General features: G+C 42.7%; 1 protein-coding gene across 1 annotated transcript in view; it reads left to right on the top strand.

The window, feature by feature from the left end:
• The first annotated feature begins 17,078 nt into the window (after nt 1-17,078).
• The window catches only part of Ap1g1 (adaptor related protein complex 1 subunit gamma 1), a 92,058-nt gene continuing 88,405 nt past the window's right edge, over nt 17,079-20,731 (top strand). Inside the window, exon 1 of the mRNA XM_050143491.1 lies at nt 17,079-17,439. The gene's annotated coding sequence lies outside the window, so the exon portion shown is untranslated. The remainder of the gene's footprint in view (nt 17,440-20,731) is intronic.

The raw sequence follows: 20,731 nt of genomic DNA, 5'->3' as shown, positions 1-20,731 counted from the left end.
AGAGATTGAATTTGCTTTAGCTGTCTACCACTGAACTATTTACACCGCAAAAATTGTCTTTAGATGTAGTGAATTATCTATCAATAGCTGCATTTGGATTTGCTTAAGCTTCTGGATGGTAGGTGCATCATACATACTATGTACATAGATAGTCTTTAAGACAGCATAAAATGTGAAGATGTAGAAGCACCTATTCTAACTACCATTTTGGAACATACTTAGGAGCTCTTTTTTTGGTTTTTCGAGACAGGGTTTCTCTGTGGCTTTGGCGCCTGTCCTGGAACTAGCTCTGTAGACCAGGCTGGTCTCGAACTCACAGAGATCCACCTGCCTCTGCCTCCCGAGTGCTGGGATTAAAGGCGTGCACCACCATCGCCTGGCTTCTTGGAGTACTTAAGAACAAAGTGTTCATCTATTTATTTATTTATTTATTTATTTATTTATTTATTTATTTATTTATTTATTTCCAAGACAGGATTTCTCTGTAGCTTTGGAGCCTGTCCTGGAACTCGCTCTGTAGACCATGCTAGCCTCAAACTCACAGAGATTCACCTGCTTCTGCCTCCCAAGTGCTGGGATTAAAGGCGTGCGCCACCACCACCTGGCCTGTCGTTGTTATTTGGAAGCTAAAAGAATTCCATTCCAAGAGGGGCTAGGAATGTGAGTTTTGGTTTCTTGGATTGTTCCTCATCTAATCACATAGTTTGATGATTTTCTCTGACTCTTTCCTGGAGAGATATGATCAGCCATGTGCAAAAGGCAGCTGACAATATGGCCAGCTGTGCCAACAAGGAACACAACACTGTCAGGTTTATGCCATTTTCAGAGGCATAAACGCCCTCTAATGCATCAAGTCTATGAAAAGCTGAGCAAGCTCAGAACATCTAAATTTTTTTGCATACCAAACAATGTTTAGAAATAAATTTCCCATAAAAAGCAGAGAAACTTGGATCTAAGTCTTGGACTGCAGACTCAAAATCAGATCTCTAGAAAAGTCTAGAGCCAAGAAAAAGGAGAGGATTTCTTTTCTAAGAAAGCCTCATTGCCTTCAGTGTAATTGACCTGTAATTGGAAGATGGCAAATGAAACTTAGAGTTTTCAACTTCTGAACATATGTCACTATGACCACACGTGTGTAACTCAGGACTTCCATTCACTTAGATTACAGAGATATGACTTTGTTTTGGGACAAGGTCGTCACTATTTGTAGCACTAGCTCTCTTGGAACTTTGTATGTAGATCAGGCTGGCCCCAAACTCACAGAGATCCTCCTGCCTCTGCCTCCCAAGTGTTGGGATTAAAAGCCTGTGCAACTATGCCAGGCTTTCAGAGTGTAGATTTATAAAGTAACCGCTGCTGTTCAGCATCATAGACACGCCCATTGTTCAAGGTCTCCATTCTAATTGGTCAACACTGTGCTGAGCTAACTGGTTAGTAAATATGTTGAATGGTATCCTGATATAATTCAAAAACTTATAACAAAAATGAAACTATTAATTCAAATTATTTCTTATTTTATTCTCTTTTGTAGTCTTGTTGACCGTGTCCTTTGCTTTACAGAAGCTTTTCAGTTTCAGGAGGTCCCATTTATTAATTATTTCTTTTAGTGTCTGTGCTACTGGGGTTAAATTTAGGAAGTAGTCTCCTGTGCCAATGCATTTGAGTGTACTTTCCACTTTTTCTTCTATGAGGTTCAGTGTGGTTGACTTTATGTTGAGGTCTTTGATCCATTTGGACTTGAGTTTTGTGCATGGTGATATATGTGGACCTATTTTCATTCTTCTACATGTTCATATCCAGTTATGGCAGCACCATTTGTTAAATATGCTTTCTTTTCTCCATTTGATATTTTTTTTTGCTTCTTTGTCTAAAATCAGGTGTTAGGTGTGTGGACCGATATCTGGATCTTCAGTTTGGTTCCATTGGTCCTCCTGTCTGTTCTTATGCCAATACCAGGCTGTTTTCAGTACTGTAGCTCTGTAGTAGAGTTTGAAGTCAGGGATTGTGATGCTTCCAGAAGTTCTTTTATTGTACAGGATTGTTTTGGACTATTTTGGTTTTTTTTTTTTTTGCTTTTCCATATGAAGTTGAGTAGCATTCTTTTGAGGTCTGTGAAGAATTTTGCTGGGATTTTGATGGGCATTGCATTGAATCTGTAGATTGCTTTTGGTAAGATTGCCATTTTTACTATGTTAATTCTACCTACCCAAGAGCATGGGAGATCTTTCCACTTTCTGGTGTCTTCTTCAATTTCTGTCTTCAAAGATTTAAAGTTCTTGTCATACAAGTTTTCCAGTTGTTTGGTTAGAGTTACTCTGAGATATTTTATGCTTTTTGTGGCTATTGTGAAAGGTAATGTTTCTTTGATTTTTTTCTCAGTCCATTTATCATCTGTGTAAAGGAGGGCTACTGATTTTTTTTAGTTAATCTTATATCCTGCTACATTACTGAAGGTGTTTATAAGTTGTAGAAGTTCCTTGGTACAATTTTTGGGGTCACTTATGTAAACTATCATATCATCAAGAAATGGTGAGAGTTTGACTTCTTTTCTGATTTGTATTCCCTTGATCTCCTTTTGTTGTCTTATTGTTCTAGCTAGGACCTCAAGAACTATGTCGAATAGATATGGAGAGAGTGGACAACCTTGTCTTGTTCCTGATTTCAGTGGGATCTCTGTGAGTTTCTCTCTATTTAGTTTGATGTTGGCTGTTGACTTGCTGTTTATTGCCTTTATTATATTTAGGTATGGTCCTTGTATCCCTGCTCTCTTCAAGACCTTTATTATGAAGGGATGTATTTTTTTTAAGATTTATTTATTTATTATGTATACAACATTTCTTCCATGTATGCTTGCATGCCAGAAGAGGGCACCAGATCTCATTATAGATGGCTGTGAGCCACCATGTGGTTGCTGGGAATTGAACTCAGGACCTCTGGAAGAGTAGTCAGTGTTTTTAACCAGCCCCAGAAGGGATGCATTTTGTTGAAAGTTTTTTTAGCATCTAAGGAGATGATCATGTGGTTTTTACTTTTCAGTTTGTTTATATGGTGAATTATATTGACAGATTTTCATATGTTGAACCATCCCTGCATCTCTGGGATGAAACAGACCTAATCATGGTTAATGATGGTTCTGATGTGTTCTTGGATTCGATTTGCCAGTATTTTATTGAGTATTTTTGCATCAATGTTCATGATTGGTATGGGTCTGAAATTCTCTTTCTTAGTAATATCTTTCTGTGGTTTGGGTATCAGGGTGTTTGTAGCTTCATAAAAAGAGTTTGGCAATGTTCCTTCTGTTCTATTGTGTGGAACAATTTGAGGAGTATTGATATTTTCTTTGAAAATCTTGTAGAATTCTGAGCTGAAACTATTTGTTCCTGGGCTTTTTGGGTTTGAAGACTTTTGATGACTGTTTCTATTTCTTCAGCAGTTATATGTCTGTTTAATTTGCTTATACGATCTTGATTTAATTTTGGTAAGTGATATTTATCAAGAAAGTTGTCCATTTCCTTTAAGTTTTCCAATTTTGTGGAGTACAGGTTTTTGAAATATGACCTGATGATTTTTTGAATTTCCTCCGTGTCTGTTATGTCCCCCTTCTGAATGACATTTCTTAATTCTAAGATAAGGGTGTCCTATGACATGTTTACAAGCAGGGTCCCTCCTTAGTGCTAAATTATACAACCTTTTAAAGGCATATGGGAAACAGCGAGATAATTCAGAAAATAAAGATGCTTGGCTTCCAAACCTGATGACCTGAATTCAATCCCCAGGACTCATACGGTAGACACAGAGGACAGACTCTTGGAAGCTGTTCTCTGACCTTTACAGGTACGGAGTGCTATGGACACACACACACACACACACACACAAATGTAATGAAAATTTAAAACCCTGCACACTTAGACAACAGATGATAGAAAGATGAATAGATAAAGATTATGAGTGGAAAGACAAGACAAGCTAAACTTTTTTTCTTGTTGTGTAGCTGTGTGTGACACTAAGTCTGTTGTGTTCTCTGCTTTTCAGCTAATATGTGAATACCCCACGTTCTCCTAGAACAGTGCCTTATAGAAATTGCTCAGAGCTAGCATATGCCCTGTAAACCCAAGCCAACCATTATAGTGAGTATTTTTCTTGTTTTCTTATTGTTGGTTTTTAAGGATTGTTTTATTTCATTGATTGTTATTTTAGATGCTATTTTTATTATTTTAAACGTGGGCCCTTAGGAAGAGCAGCAAGTACTCTTAAATGTTGGGCCATGGCCTGGCCGGGCAGTGGTGGCGCACGCCTTTAATCCCAGCACGGAGGCAGAGGCAGGCGGATCTCTGTGAGTTCGAGACCAGCCTGGTCTACAGAGCTAGTTCCAGGACAGGCTCCAAAGCCACAGAGAAACCCTGTCTCAAAAAACCAAAAAAAAAAAAAAAAAATGTTGGGCCATATTTCTAGCCCGTTTCTTTCTCTGTGTTTTTAGTGGTTGTTGTTTGTTGTTGTTATATTTTGTCTTGAGATAAGGTCTCTTGTAGCCCAAGCTGGCTTTTTAACTCACCACGTAGCTAAAGACACTTTTGATCTCTTGATCTTCCTGCTCCCTCCTCTCAAATACCTGTGTTATAGGCATGCACACTACATACAGTTTTATGTGCTGCTATAGATCAAATGCATGAAAATCAGTTATACTTTCTGTACACGTTATATATATCTTGTGAATGTAATATTATTTATTCATTTATTTGTTTTTTGAGACAGGGTCTCTCTGTTTAACAGCTCTAACTGTCCTGGAACTTGCTTTGTAAAGCAGGTTGGCCTCGAACTCACAGAGATCCATTTGCCTCTGCCTCCTGAATGCTGGGATTAAGACATGCACCCTCACTGCCTGGCATGAATGTAATTTTATATATTTAGTGCATTTGTATTTTAACTATGAGCCCCTCATGTGAGGTCTGGTGTGAAAATTTCCATTTAGGGTGTCATGCTGATAAGTTGGGGGCTTTGATTTTTTTTTTTTTTTGGTTTTTCGAGACAGGTGGTCTCGAACTCACAGAGATCCGCCTGCCTCTGCCTCCCGAGTGCTGGGATTAAAGGAGTGCGCCACCATCGCCCGGCTTTGATTTTCTTTTAGATTTGTTTTATATTTCTTTGTGTGTACATATATAAGTGGATGCCCTACAGTGGCCAGAGGAGGGCATTGGATCCTCTGGTAACAAGCAGTTGCGAGCGGACACTTGGGTGTTGGGAGCCAGACTTAGGTCCTCTGTAAGAGCAGTGAGTGCCCTTAATTACTGAGCCGTCTCTCCGGTCTTAGATTTGGGTTTTGGATCAGGAGCGTTTGGCCTACACTCTCCTTGGTTTGAGGACTTTACCTACACAGTTAGCTAAGGGGTGTGGCTTATATAAACTCTAGATTCAAAGATGCACCTGCTGTCTTGATAGTATCTCTGGGAAGCTCTGAGGCATGTTAAACTGAGCTTGGCGGAAGCCTTCCATCCTCTCCACAACCCCACTAATCCTACACTCAAAGGCAGTTCTAAGCTAGAGAAAAGGGAAAACAACTTGATATCTATCTTCCTTGACTCTCCCTTGCTCTTAGCTGTCCTACCCTTTAACCAATCTTTAGCACTTACCTTTGCTCTGCCTTCTAAATAATGAGAATCCTGCCAGCCACTCCTTACCCTCTTTGCTGCAAGTTTTCTGGTCCAATATGCAATCATTTCCTGACTGAATCATTGCAAACCTCTGAGCTGATCCTCTTAGTCAGCTTTCTGATGGTGTGACAAATACCCAAGATAAATTAAAGCGTGGAAGGTTCGCTTTGTGTCCTGGCTAGTTTTTATGTCAGCTTGACACAAGCTAGAGTCATCTGAAAGGAGGGAACCTCAATTTTGAAATTGCCTCGATAAGATGGGGCTGCAAGAGCCTTTCCTGTAGAGCATTTCCTCAATTAGTGTTTGATATGAATTGTGCCACCCCTGGGCCAGTGCTCCTGGGTGCTATGACAGGCTGAGCAACCCATAAGGGTCAAGCCAGCAAGCAATACTCCTTCATGGCTTCTACATCAGCTCCTGCCTCCAGGTTCCTGCCCTGTTGAATTTCTGCTCTGCCTGCCTCTGATGACGAACAGTGATGTGGATGTATAAGCAAAATCAATCCTTTCCTCCCCAACTTGTTTGGGCGTGATGTTTATGACACCATCACTAACCCTACCTGATACTTTGGCTCCGTTTCAGAGATTCCAGCCCATGATTGCTTAGCCCGTTTGCTTCAGGCCTGTGGAGAAGGCAGATGCCATGGAGGTGAAGCCCCCACGTGTGATGGGGTAAAGCGACTCACCTCACGGCAACCTGGACGTGAAAAAGAGAGGTGGAGCCTGGTAAGACGGCTCAGTGGAGGGGAGCTGAGAAAAACGTATAGTTCAATAAAAAAAAAAAAACAATAAAAAAGATGGTGCAGTGGGTAAGGGTTATTGCTGCCATGCCTGATGGCCTGAGTTTGATCCTCAGGACCCACAAAGTGGGAGGAGGAGAAGAACTGATTCCCACACGTTGTCCTCAGACCTTCACACTTGTGTCCCTTCATGTTGTCTCAAAGACTGAGGCACATTCCTACCCAAGACCTTTGTACCTCTTTCTTTCCAGTACTCTGTGTTTTCAAAATACTTGTCTTGCCATGCTCCAACGTCCTTCAAGTCTTAACGTTTCCTTCTCTATGGGACCCTTCCTGGCTTCCTTTACTAAAATGTTGACCTCCTCCCCTTTCTCAGCTCTGTAACTTTTCACTATGGTATGTGTCTTAGCTAACGTAGTTTGGAGCTCACTTATAAACCTGTTTATTGTCTGTCTGCCCCACTAGAATGCCCGCAGACAGGCAGTTTTACACATTTTGTTCACTACTGATTGCTGCACACTGTTCCTGGCTTATATGAGGTGGTCAGTAGAGCTCGTGAAATGAACACTAATGTGTCTATAGTTCTCCTCATCTTTTTTTTTTTTTAGATCTTGTAGGTATTTCTGATCCCACAGTGCTCACTCATTCACTCTTTCTCTCCCTCCTTCCCTGTCTTAAATCTTTCACTATGTGTATGTGCCTAAGTGAGTATTTGCCACGTTGTGCTGGGCCAGACCAGGGAATCAGATCTTCTGGATTTGGAGTTAGAGGTGGTTGTGAACCACCCAGCGCTGGTGCTGGAAACAGAACCTGGGTCCTCGGGAAGACCAGGGAGCCATCTTAACCACTGAGTCATCTCTCCAGTCCCATCAAAGTTCTTTCTCTTGACAATTTACCTTCCAGACAAAAACTTTCTCTGAAGCCAGATCTAGTGGTTCATACCTGCAATCCCAGCAAGTACTTGGGAGATTGAAGCAAAAGGGTATATTTGAGGCTACCCTGGGCTACCTGGTAAGATCTTATGTTAAAAAAGATTGTCAGGACCTTGGTTTGGGCCACAGACTCCACATGGAAGTTCACAACCATTTGTAATTCCAGTTCTAGGGCATCCAGCTGGACTCCCCTGCAAGAGCAGTAAGAGCTCTTAACTCCTGAGCCATCTCTCTAGCCCTCTAAATAAGTTTTGTACTGTAAAGTATCAACAGAAAATAGTGCAAGTATATGTATAAACTAGTAATGTAATTGTTTATTATTATTATTATCATATACTGTTATATATATATATATAATAATATTATATATATTTGTATGTTTGGGGCTGGAGAGATGGCTGGGTGGTTAAGAGCACTGACTCAACTCATCTTCCAGAGGACCAGGGTTCAATTCCCAGCACCCACATGGCAGCTCATAAGTGATTGTAAATCCAGTTCCTGGGTGATCTGACACCTTCACACCATTGCCCATAAAATAAAGTGAAATCAATCATAAAAAATTCTTTTAAAAAATAAACTGTGTGTTTGATGGCCATTTTTTAGATGGCTGCTGACACAGTAGCTTTGTTTACTCCAGCATCAGCACAGACACGGAGAAATGCTTTAAATTACATTATAGTTCATTGTTCGCTGCAGCATTGTTTGTGACACGCGACTGTAGGAAGCGCCAACACACACCCTTTGTTCTTCCACTCCACCACAGCACCACTGGCTCAGTACAATGAAAACAACCCTTCATATTCATAGGATAGAATACTTAAGCCGCATTACATTTCCCCGAGTAGCTCAAAAATGAATTATTGTCGCGCTGAAGTAAGACCCTGGGCTGAAGAGAGGACTCAGCAGTTGAGAATACTGGCTGCCTTTCCAGTGGATGCAGGTTCAAGTCGCAGGGTCTACCCCGTGGATCACAACCAGATGTAACTTCAGTCCTAGGGAACCTGATCCCCCCCTATAGCCCCAGCAGGCAGTGCACACCGTGATACACATGCATGTATACACCCTTGTGCTGGGATTAAAGGCCTGTGCTACTACACCATCCCAATTTTTTATATATTATTATTGTTGTTTTTTTTTAAAGAAATTAATTTCTATTTAGGACTGGTGAGATTGCTCAGTGGTCAAAACACTTGCTGCCAAGCCTGATGACCTGAGCTTGATCCTTAGGATCTACAGGTGGAAGAGAGATCCAGCTCCTGCAGCTTCTGACGTCCACGTGTTCATTTTGGTACATTCCTATGCTTGCGAGAGTGTGCACGTGCACACACACATGGACACACACACACACACACCAATAAGTAAACAGAAAAAGAAATATTTATTAAAGGTTGCTGTTTACCGATTGCATTTGAAACTCCAACCAATCACTTCCTAATGATATTTATTTTGGCTTTTAGAATGATGGCCATAATAAGAACGCCCTACTTTCTTTACTGCTTCTCAAGCTTAGAAAATGCTGAAAGAAGCTGGAGGCCTTTCAAACATTTTAAGAATATTTCTTCGCCAGGCAATGGTGGCTTACGCCTTTAATCCCAGCACTCAGGAGGCAGAGTCGGGTGGATCTTTGTGAGTTCGAAGACAGCCTGGTCTATAGAGCAAGTTCCAGGACAGGCTCCAAAGCTACAGAGAAACCCTGTCTCGAAAAAGCAGAAAAAAAAATCTTCACTGGCTTAGGGAGTATGCCAGTGGTTACCAGGGGTACAGAGTGTTTCTTTGTAGCAACTAAGCATTTGCAATATGGGTGTAGATCATGTTTTGAAATTCCTGATACAGTTCTGGAAGTATGGGCCTTCCAGTATTGAACAGATTCTAAAAACTGGTAGGAGAACGAAGGGCCTTTCAGAAGAGCCTTGCTGTGGGTACCCGGCTCCCACAAATGGACAGAGCTCTTCTTGTGTGAGGCCTCTTAGGTAAACAGACTTGTTTGCATTTGGGGAGGGTTTCTTAGCACCCATTTTCTACACGGTGGGCAAGTTTCTGAATACACAAATGTGATGTCTGTTCCTTTGATCAGTTCATAAGGAATTCTGAAGGACACACAGCTCTCAGGGCCACTATCACAATAGGTCATTCTGACATGTTTTCCAAGACTGGCCCTTAATTTTTTATTACTACCACTTATTTTTAAAAATATAATGATGATGATGCATTTATGCATATCCCTGTGTGTCTGTATCTGTGCACATACTCGAGGAGATCAGAGTTGTGTCATATCCCCTGAAGCTGGAGTTACAGGCAATTGGGAAATACCTGATGGGTGAGCCGGGAATCAACCCTGGTCTTCTGCAAGAGTAATACACACGTCCTCTTAACTGCTAAGCAACCTCTTGAGCCCTTATTACATTTATCTATTTATATGTTAGGGGGCATGTACAGTGCATGGGTGTGTACGTGCATGCATGGTGTGTGTGTATTAATGTGTGTGTAGATCAGAGAACAACTCATGAGGGTCATCTAGTCAGTTCTTTCTGGGGATCAAACTCATTTTGCCAGGCGTGGTGGCAAATGCTTTTACCCTCTGAGCTATCTTCCTAGCCTCTATTTTTTTTTAAAAAATTATTTTTAATTTTCAAAGTTTTTTTTTAAAGATTTATTTATTATGTATACAACATTCTGCCTCCATGTATGCCCACACGCCAGAGGAGGGCGCCAGATCTCATTACAAATGGTTGTGAGCCACCATGTGGTTGCTGGGAATTGAACTCAGGACCTCTGGAAGAGCAGTCAGTGCCCTTAACCACTGAGCCATCTCTCCAGCCCTAATTTTCAAAGTTTTATATTTATTTTATATGCATGCATGTTTTTCCTGCATGTATGTCTGTGCACCACATGCATATGTGGTGCCAGTGGCAGTCAGAAGAGGGTGTTGGGTCCCCTGGGACTGGAGTTACAGACAGTGCTGAATCACCATGTGGATGCAGGCAACCAAATCCCGGTTCTCTTACAGGAGTAACAAGTGTTCTAACCTCCTGAGCCATTTCTCTAGTTCTTTATTTTTTAAGAGCAGTTTAGGTTTGCTGCAAACTGCCAAATTAAAGCTTGCTGCTGTTATTTTTGTTTTTATTATGTTTATTATGTATTTAGGCAGCCCAGGCTGCCTACGGCTTGACATGTAAACAAAATACCAAATTAATTTTTAGCCCGACAGTGGTGGCACACGTTTTTAATCCCAGCACTTGGAAGGCAGAGACAGGTGGCTCTCTGTGAGTTTGAGGTCAGCCTGGTCTACAGAGTGAGTTCCAGGACAGCCAGCACTGCTACACAGAGAAACCCTGTCTTGAAAAAGAAAAAAAGAAAGCAACAAAAAATTTAATTGCAACTATTCATTATGCAAAAATTTGTATTTCATAATGTTCTTTTCTGTTTAAAGGAGAGCTTGCATTATATGTAAGAATGTGGTACCTATAACTAATGTCTTTCTTTGAAAAACATTTCACCCTTCTCATTAGAAACAAGTTTCTAATTAGGGTTAGTGATAGAGTACTCGCCAAGCCCTGGGTTTAACAGTATCTCGTGTGTGTGTGTGTGTGTGTGTGTGTGTGTGTGTGTGTGTGTGTGTGTGGTGGGATTATATATATATCATACAACGTTAGTGGAAGGGCCTTCGAGTACTGGGTCAGGGATAGGGCAGCGCAAAGTTGCTTCCTTCCTCTTCTCAGAAAGAAAAGACTTCCCCATAGCACCTGGGGGAGTCCTGGACCTGCCTCTGGCACACGTGAGCTGCTGGGCACAGTAGGAGCTTGGTGTTCCCTGAACTGGCCACAAGAGACTGGATGTCCTGGTGACTGCGTATGTCCCAGTGCTTCTTGGGCCTCTCAGGGTAGTTTTGAAGCAACTTATGAAGCTGATTTTAGAAGAGGAATATGAAGAGGAATATGTAGCCCTGGCTATTCTGGAACTCACTATGTAGACCAGTGTGGTTTTGAACCCACAGAGATCCATCTGCTGCTGACCTCCTGAGTGCTTGGCTTAAAGGCGTAATATAGAATTATTGACAAGTCAAAAACAACTGTAAGGGGTGTGTGTGCTGTGACATAGAATCTTAGATGGTCTTTGAGTTTCTTACAATTTTTTTCTAGAGCAAAGAAGCAGTGTGGTTCTTCTGGGCTTTGGTCTTCACTCAGAGAGGATATAAGATTGATGTCCAATAAAATAGAAAGATTTATTTTTTATTTTATGTGTACCAGTGTTTTGTCTGCATGTATATATGTGCACACATATATGCCTGGTACCCACTGAGGTCCACTGGCGTTCCAGAGAGCTGTGAGTCACCATGTAGATGTTGGGAGCCAAACTCAAGTCCTCTCTCTGTAAGAGGAGCAAATGTTCACAAGCACTGACCCCTTTCTCCAGTTCCTTTAATTCTTTTAATGTTCTTTTAATATGAGAGCAAATTTATACACAGAATTGGCTTTTGGAGTTGTGATTTTTTTTTTACAACATTCCCCCTTTTCCAGGCCAGGATATACTGCCAACCAGAGATCATGCTAAGAAGAAGCATGGAAATGGTGTGTGTGTGTGTGTGTGTGTGTGTGTGTGTGTGTGTGTATGTGAAAACAGTATACACAACAGCAGAGAAACTAATTTCTCTCTGACAACCATGCTTATTTATAGAGTCTTATGACTCAACCTATAACAAAACCAGTCAGCAGAGAAGCCTCTTGGACTGACTCACTGTGTTTCCCACCTGTTCCCTTGTCACTCTCGTCCCTCAACTGAAGTCTCTGGCATCAGAGAGACAGGAAATGTCCCTTGTCCAAACTTCCTGACGACTGCTTTTCTTCAGAGTCAACTGTCCCTGCCTGGTCTAAAGGGCACCTGGGCTTCAGCTGCTAATACCCCACAGAGTCAGTTAAAGAAACCCATTGCGTTACCGGTCTTCAGGTTACATATCTTAGCACTTGAGGGGTGGAGTCAGGAGGTTCAGGAGTTCAATGCCAGCCTTAGCTATGAGACTAGAATGGGATGCACGAAACCCTGCCTCAAAAAGTCAAAAAACTAGGGCTGGCAAGATGACTGAGAGGGTAAAGGTACTTGACTCTGAGCCTGACTGAACACGAGTTCAAGCACCAGGATCCACATGGTGAAAGGAGAGCACAAACTCCTGAAATGTGTCCTCTGACGTCTACATGCACACTATGATACATGTATGTGCACACACACACACACACACATACACACACACAAAGGAGACAGATAAATGTAACTTAAAAAGCTAAACAAACAACCCCCCCAACCCTAACCCACCCTCTAAAACCAGAAAACCTATATAAACCTAAAGCAAGACAGAGGAACCCCTTGAGAATCCCAGGCTCCCATTCACGTGCCAGGGCTTCCAAAAAGCCCTGTTTTACTGCTTTACTAATGGCCTCTCATTGCTTCTGTTTCTGTTTTGTATTTAGTTCATTTTTCTTTTAAATCATGTGCATGCGTTTGTGTGTATCTGTGCACGAGTATGTGCACATGAGTGTGGGTGCCCATGCAAGTCAGGGGCACTGGATCCCCCAGAGTTAGTTATAGGTAGTTGTGAACTCCTTGATGTGGGTGCTGGGAATCAAACTTGAGTCTTCTGAAATAACAATACACACTCTTAACTTCTGAGCCAACTCCAGCTCCATATTTTGTTTTAATTTAATTTATTATTTAGAGGCAGGATCTCACTATGTATCTCTGACTAGTCTTGGAATCATGTCTTCCTGCCTCTGCCTCCCAAGTACTGGGATCAAAGATGTGTACCACCACCGCCCAGCTTCATATTTTTATTCTTTTTTTTTTTTTTTTTTTTTTTTTGGTTTTTCGAGACAGGGTTTCTCTGTGGCTTTGGAGCCTGTCCTGGAACTAGCTTTGTAGACCAGGCTGGTCTCGAACTCAGAGATCCGCCTGCCTCTGCCTCCCGAGTGCTGGGATTAAAGGCATGCGCCACCATCGCCCGGCTCATATTTTTATTCTTAGCAAGGACTTATCTGCTAGAAGATAACATCAACATTTGGATTTTTTTTGCATTTGTGAATTATTTAAAACTGTCGTTTTCCTCAATGAAATTTTAATTATCTAGATGGCAGGGGGAAGTCTCTTTTGTAATGTCTATTATAGTTTCTAGACCATCTAGAGAAGCATGGCCTAGTGACACGAATTAGGCTGCCCATTGATAGAATGCTTACTACAGGGACTGGAAGAGAAGTCCAGAATCGGCAGGTCTAGATTCGAGTCTAGTGTCTGTTGTAGGACAGTGTGTCAAAGCAGGCCTGATGGTTCAGTGACTAAAGGCACAAACCGTGCAAGCCTGGTGTCTTGAGCTCTACCCCACATCTAAGGATGCATGGAGAGAACAGATTCCTCAAAGTCGGTCTCTGATCTCCACAGCTGCATTGTGGTACATATTTCTCTCATTCTCCACCCCCCACATCATACACTTACAGTAATAAGTAAACAGACACATGGTATTGTTTGTATTAAAATATCTTCCTATGTTTTATTTACTTGTTTTGTGTGTATGCAGGCATGCACCATGTCACAGCATATGCATGTACATCAGAGGCCAAGTAGTGGAAAGCATTCCTTCCTTTCAACATGTGGGTTCTAGGAAATGAACCCCCACGACCAGCACCTCCCACTCCCCAAAAGAAGGGGGATCCCTTAACCACTCTGAGAACTTCTTTCCATATTTCTAAAATGGGAATGAAAAAAAACCTCATCTTAAGGAAGCTAAGGATTTTTCTGAGTACTTAATATGTGCCAGCTATTATTCTAGTTTTTTTTAAAAACTTGAATTAAAAATTAAAAGGTAATTTATTTTGAAACAGGGTTTCACTAAGTAGTCCTCCTGGTCTAGAACTCTCTCTGTAGACCAGGCTGACCTGGAATTCACAGAGATCCACCTGCTTTTGCCTGTCCTAAGATTAAAAGCTTGAACCAGCACACCCAGATGCTAGCTACTGTTTTGTGTGTCATATCAGCTCAAAGATCCCAGTGTCACTACCAGCTTCATTCACTGATGGAGACACTGAGGATCAGATGTGTTCATAGATGTAAAGTAGCTCAATAAGAACAGGAAAGGAAGGCAGGGCTGGTTTTTAGAGAATATTTTTATCTCATGTATATGAGTATTTTGCCTGTAGGTGTGTGTGTGTGTGTGTGTGTGTGTGTGTGTGTGTGTACATCATCATGTGTGCAGTGCTTGTGGAGGCCAGAAGAGGGTGTGGTGTCCCCTGGAAGTGGAACTGAATCTGGGTCCTCTGCAAGAGTAGCCAGTGCTCTTAAGCATTAAGTCATCTTTCCAGCTGGAAAGGTAAGGTTTTAAACCGAGGTAGTCTAGAACCAGAAACCAATCTTTTAAATAATATCTTTGTGGCTTACAAGCTCATGGTGCATGCTGAATAAGTGAATCAATCTATGTGGAAGTACTTGTGTAAGCTTAACATGCCCCTGTTTGGTACAATGTGCAGACAGCCAATGCCAGGAATAGGCATCAGATCCTGTGGAACTGGAGCTGCCTGACGTGGGAGCTGGGATCTGAACTTGGGTCTTCTGCAAGAACAGCAAGTGGTTTTAACTACCGAAATATCTCTCCAGCATCCTCAATCTCATTTCAATAATACTGTGTGAAAATATGTCATATCGGAATAGTAAGGTTTCAGCTTTGTTTTATTTTAATCTTTTTGAGATAGGGTCATGTGTAGCCAGAGCTAACCTCAAACTTCCTATGTAGCCAAGGGTGACCTTGTACCTCTGAACCTCCTGAGTGCTGGGATTTCATTGTATATCACCGCACTAGGCTAATGGAGTGGCAATTTAAATAAAGAAAAACCTAAGTGAAGAAAATAGCAACACAGAGAGGGTTTAAGGTACGATTTTTCCTTTGGGTGTTCAGTTTGTCTTGGGGGGTGTGTGGGTTTGTGGGGCAAAGCCGATATGCAGCTGAGGTTAGCGTCCAACTCATCATAATCCCTCTGCCTCAGTCTCTTACAGGTAGATGCTGCCACAGCTGCCTCAAAAGCCCTTCTTAAGAAGACATCTTTTCTTTTGTTGTTCGCTATGGTAAACACTTAATCTTGGCCCTTAAGCTGCTTTAATAATCTCCCACGTGGAATACTTAGGCTACCTTTGCCTTGCACTTCGACTTCAAAAGCTTCTTTTGTGGAAACTTCAAAGTGAATTTGGCATGTTTCTTGCATAAACCCGACTCAGAGTGGTCTGAACTATGCTAGCCTTATAATGTTCTAGTTTTATTCTGTATCGTCATATGATCTAGGGTTAACATGCATCGATGTGCAGAAGGATAGGAGGGTCTGAATTCCATAAACATTCTGTTTTTGAACCAGTAGCTCTGGGTTGGAATGCTTGTTTTGGGTGTAGTGGATTTTCTAATTTGTAAGATGGCATCTTATGGCAGAATCCAGTGTGGAAGACAGTTATAGTTTCTGAATCTTAACACTCTCTCTCTCTCTCTCTCTCTCTCTCTCTCTCTCTCTCTCTCTCGGTTTTTCTTCTTTCTTTCCTTTTTTTTTTTGTTGTTGGTTTTTCAAGACTGGGTTTCTCTGTGTAGCCTGGTTATTCCTGGAACTTGCTCTGTAGACCAGGCTGGCATCAAACTCAGAGAGACCCACCAGCTTTTGTCTCCTGAGTGCTGGGATTAAAGGTGTGCATTACGACTGCCCGGCGAGTCTTAACTCTATTTTTAAAATTAGCTACCAAGACTCAAGAGATTGCTGGGTTAGGTTGTCCATATGAACAACTGGATACCAATATTTAATAAAGAGATGTGATCATGTCCTCGACGTCCTTTCTTTCTGGTCACTTGCTAAGCCTCAGAAATTCAAGGTCAAAATAGTACAGCTAGACAGACCCAGCTAAACGTCTGTAAAGTATTTTGAAATCCTTGCATGAAAAACGAATGCCTAAGGAAAAGGGTGCAACTTCCCGTTTATGACACTGAAGTCTCAAACCTAGGATTTGTGCTTAGTTCCTTGTCTTTGGCATTCAGTTTAGTGCTGTGTTTTGTTCACATCCGGGAAGGCTTTGTTGCCAATCTATTGGAAAGGTTTTTTCTAGGTAGGTCACCTTTCCTTTAAATGGGCCAAGATATCAAGGATCTCTAGGTTCACATGGAAAAGACTTTTGTCACAAGTTAGCAATTATTTATCAGGCCAGGAACTGTCTCGTTAAGACTTTCGTTGGCTCAGGTCATTAGTTCATTCAACCATAGACTGAAAGGCTATTCTGGAAGAGTGTTTTTGGCGGTCATTTGTCTAGGTTCTCTTTTCCCACGGGAGGGAACTGAAACGTTGGCGAGATTAAGCACAGGGGTGGTGCTGGGCTTGGGAATCCATTCTTCTCTTTCATCTTCTACCTGTTTTCGTAAAAGTTTTGTGAAGATACAATAAAACCATATACTGCAAGACCACTTGGAGCACGCTTCTAAAGTGGAACAGAAAGCTAAGGACTCAAGGTGACGGAAGTGACTTAGGAACTCTGTAGGACTAAAACCCTGGCTGGGTGTCCTGCCTTTCCACCTGCCTCTCCCTCCCTCTTCTCCAGCCACCTTGCCTAGCTCCGCCCCCTCAGGTGGCCCCACCGGTTCCTGATAGCTCAGCTTCCTTCCCCAAGCCTTGCCGCCGCCGAGCGGAACCAAAGCGCTCTGACTCTGGGGACGGCCGGACCTTTCTAGCTGAGACTCATCGCAGCGGTGACTCGGCAGCCGCGTCCAGCGTCATCAGTGACAGCCCCGACCCTTGCTACGCTTTGCGTCGCTCTGCCAGGCGCAGTCGCCTCCTCCTTGGCAAATAGTCCTCGGCAGGGTCCGAGTTTTCGGGTCATCCGAGGTGGGAAACAGGAAAGGCTGCAGTTCAGGGGACGGGGAGTCGACGAGGAGAGGGAGCCGAGGGGCGGCGTCTTCTCGGGGGCGCGCGAAGTGAGTTAGAAACTCCTTCCCTGCCCGGGATCCCTCCGCCTGCGGTAGCGGTGCTGAGGCCGAGGGAGCCGCCATTTTGGATGTTCGGTTCCTGCTGCCACTGCTGCCGCCGCCCCCGAAGCTGCTGGTTTCACTCGAGGTTTCGGGCCGGTGAGTGTCACTCGCGGCACTGAGAGCAGGTTGTGTCTTTGGCTCCGCTGCGGCTGCGAGCGTTTGCCTGGGAGCCTCCTGTCAGTCCCAGGGGCCCGGTCTCAGGCCGTGGGGGGTGAGGAGGACTCAGGTTGGGTCAGGTGGGACCGGGGCGCCCCTGGGCTTGCTCGGACTTCCTGAGGGCCGACACTCGGAGGCTGCTGAGCGGGAGCTTCGGCGCGCGGCCGCTCTGCCTGCGGCGGTGTTGTCCTGCCGGTGCAGGCCGCCTTGAACCCATTGACTTTTCCAGGCTGCGATCCTCCTTTGAAAGCCCGTTCAGGGAGCCTTGGATTCAGCGGGCCGGGCCCCACCCCCGCGTGTCCTCTCTGAGCCACGTCTCCGCGTTCTTGTGTGGTGGCCTCAGGTCAAAGCTGGGAACTCTCAGCATTTCCACTTGCAGGGGTAATGCTACCTGTCCGTGCGGTGCCGGCCGCTCAGAACCGGACGTCGGCCTCGCCTTCCTCTAACCTTCCAAGTAACTTCGGGACCTAAATTTTCCGCCTTTTTTTTTTCTTTCCTTAAAAAAACAAAACGAAACAAAAAACAAACAAAAAAACTTACCTGCGACTGCACTGCTACCCCTCCTCTCCAACTCTTGGTTCTACAGACGTCAGTTTCTTGTAATTCTCCGCATCTTCCTCATTGCCCGGAACTGTGGGTTATGCTTCCCAGTTCGGGCTTGATGTTGGAGAACCGTCCAACTACCTAGGGTGTAGTTCGGCACTAAATGGGCTTAAAGCAGGCGGAGCGGCTTTAGTTGGGAAGGAGCTGTCAAAATACTTTCTAGATTTCCTTTCTGCCTTGAACGCTGAGCTTTTGGGCACCTATTGATACTCCCCCCCGCCCTTTTTCTTTTCTTTTGGCGTTATATGTGTTGAGCACGGAAATCTGCCCTTGGAGAATATTAATCTGACGTAGGTAGAAAGGAAAATAGCCTTGTTGGTTCCTATAGGGATTAGTTAACAGAAGAGCGAGCTGAATGATCTCTTAGTGACTTCACCTCTCAGGTGTTTGTATAGTAATGATCTCTGCTGACTTCATATGTTGACTTTTCTCAGGGTAGTTAGATTTTTAAGCATCCATTTTCACCGTTGCCTGTAGTAGTTGCCTACTAGTATATATCTCTTAAGTTTTGATCTGAAACCTGTGGATCCTCGGAAGTACTGATGGCCTCATTACTTTAGTTCTGTTTTTAATGTCTGTTGGCAGTCTAGCGTGCTTTCATAAAAAGAATTTAACAATATTTCACTGATTAGTTCCTACATTTCAGGTTAGGTGAGTGGTTGAGTCACCCCTATTTTATCTCAGCCTAGGTTTTTTACATTTGCAAAAGAGATACAATTTCTTTGAGTTCAGTTAAGTAACTCAAAACCTAATTTGAACGGAATCAAATCTCTCTCTCTCTGGCTTTTTGAGACAGGGTTTCCCTGTGTAACAGTCCTAGCTGTCCTGGAACTAACTCTCCTAGACCACCAGGCTGGCCTTGAACTCACAGGGATTCACCTGCCTCTGCTGGGTGCTGGGATTAAAGGCGTGCCTGAGTCTATTTTCTTGGTACTCGAAAACTTTATATTGATGCTTATTTTTAAAAATTTTTGAAGAATTATTTATTTATGTGTATGAGTGTCTTGCCTGCATGTGTGTACGTGCACTACGTGCATGACTGGTGCCGGTGGAAGTCAGAAGAGGGTATTCGGATCCCCTGGAAGTTATAGGCACTTGTGAGCTACTGTGTGGGTGCTGAAAACTGAGTCCATGTTCTCTACAAGTTAAGGGCTCTTAGCGGCTGGGCTGTCTCTCCGGCCCTTTGATGCTTTATTATTAAGCTTTTGAAATGAGACTACAGGAAGAATTTTTACAGGTCATACAATGTCAAAGAGGACAGTATTTTCAGTGTAAATATTCTGTGCGCTTATTTAAGAGACTCCTTCAGAGGCATCCATGGTAATTACTGTTAGATTCCATGAGTATGTTGCTCTGCAGTTGTTCAGTTTTCTTTTAAAAAGAACTCAGGGGGCTGGAGAGATGGCTCAGTGGTTAAGAGCATTGCCTGCTCTTCCAAAGGTCCTGAGTTCAATTCCCGGCAACCACATGGTGGCTCACAACCATCTGGAATGAGGTCTGGTGCCCTCTTCTGGCCTGCAGGCATACACACAGACAGAATATTGTATACATAATAAATAAATATTTAAAAAAAAAAGAACTCAGTATCTCCGTGTACTTTACTATTGAAATGGTCTGTTTTTGAGTTCACGTTTGAAAACGTATTGAAAGAGCTATCAGAAGTTATTTAACTCATTTCATGTTATGGTATAACATACTGGAATTTAAATGCCATTCTTAGATGGTTTACAGTTTACCTGGGGAAAGTATGCCTTTGCCAAACAGATATTAGCAAAGTGCTGCTCTGTGTATCATTGATCAGTACATATATAAATGACTACCCCATCTTGGCTGTTTAGAATTGCACTAGAAGTTAACATTTGTGTTTAGTAAACTTCCATTTATTTCCTTCCTTTCTTCTTCCCTACCGCACTCCCCTCCCCTTTTGAAATATGATTTTGCTGACTTGCTCAAGCTGGCTTTAACTTGTGATCCTCCTGCCTTTGCTGAGTAGCTGGGATGAACAGGTCTGTGCCATCAGTCCTGGACCAGCTTTGGTGTTTTGAGACAGTCTCCTGTGTTGCTCATGTTGGCCTGGAGCCTGGAGCTTATCTCTCCAGTGCTGGGAATGCAGGTATTTGCCACTCCAGGGCAGCATTTGCTTTCTATTGTGAAGTTACCTGTTTTTTTGATATAGACTGTTTACTAATAGCAATTATACAATCTAAGGGTGAATTTTAGAATGAAACTATAAAATATAGAAATTACCAGTAATGCCTTGCTGATATTTTACCCAAAATTATTTTTAAAAAGCCAAGTAGTGGGATTGCTAGCCTACCATAACTTAAAGCTACAGATTCTATCCCCATTCTACCTCCCAGAAAGTCAAAACCAAAAAGTTTTAAAACTAACCAGTATTTAAAGACGATAAAATGCCCAAGTAGTTTTAAATGAATTATTAAAAATTCTTTATGCAAATATAAAAGATCAAATGAGTTCTTCCAATGGTTTTTCTTTTTAATTTAAAAAGTTGAATTGAAATTTATGTGCCAAGACAGATTTCAAAATGCTTAATCTTGCCAGGCAGAGGTGGCACATACCTTTAGCCCTAGCACTTGGGAGGCAGAGGCAGGTGGATCTCTTTGAGCTC

The sequence above is a fragment of the Alexandromys fortis genome, unplaced genomic scaffold (assembly GCF_014885135.2).
Source record: "Alexandromys fortis isolate MF-2015 unplaced genomic scaffold, M_Fortis_MF-2015_v1.1 scaffold_1, whole genome shotgun sequence".
Taxonomy (NCBI): domain Eukaryota; kingdom Metazoa; phylum Chordata; class Mammalia; order Rodentia; family Cricetidae; genus Alexandromys; species Alexandromys fortis.
This window is presented reverse-complemented; position numbering and strand designations above follow the sequence as displayed.